Genomic DNA, 704 nt, shown 5'->3' on the forward strand with positions numbered 1-704 from the left:
TAAAGAAAAAATCACGGCCAATGTATATTCAAAGTCATTACTAATATTCCACATAAAACAAATTGTTATCAATCATAGGGTAGTAACTAGCTACTTTCCTTGGGGGCTTAAGGAAATTGCAAGTGATCATCTCAAAGCACCGATAATCTTATAGATGCATGTACTCATATTTACACCTACCGGTTCACTACTTCAAGTCATTAATTCACAAACATATCTCAATATGCACATATACAACCAGTAAATGACTATAACACGAAATCTACAAATAAATTCAACCTTGAATTTAACAGTATAATAGGTGTAGGAGAGGCCTTAAAAGTTTTCACAGCCAAGCTTGGAAATAAAGATAAATTGAGGCTAAAATCACCACGCAGTTGGTTGATTTCTCTTGGTGCTAGAGAGGCTGTTTCACAGCCACCCCCTCAATCCCCAATAACTCTGGCATTAGTAGAGGCCTAGGTCGTCAGTCATCGGCATCAGAGTGAAGCATATCGGTGCCGGACATGTTGAGGCCTCAAGATCGAAGCCCATATAGAGGAAGAGCACGGGTCGACGACGTCGATCTGGTCCTCCGTTGAGGGATCGTTGGCTTTCCCGGCGGTGTCATCGTCGGGGCTTTGTAAGCAGAGTTGTCGTTGAGCGTTGTGGGGTTGAGAGAGAGAGAGAGAGAGAGAGAGAGAGAGAGAGAGAGACGAGAGAGA

Source organism: Fragaria vesca, linkage group LG6 (assembly GCF_000184155.1).
Source record: "Fragaria vesca subsp. vesca linkage group LG6, FraVesHawaii_1.0, whole genome shotgun sequence".
In the NCBI taxonomy this organism is placed as follows: domain Eukaryota; kingdom Viridiplantae; phylum Streptophyta; class Magnoliopsida; order Rosales; family Rosaceae; genus Fragaria; species Fragaria vesca.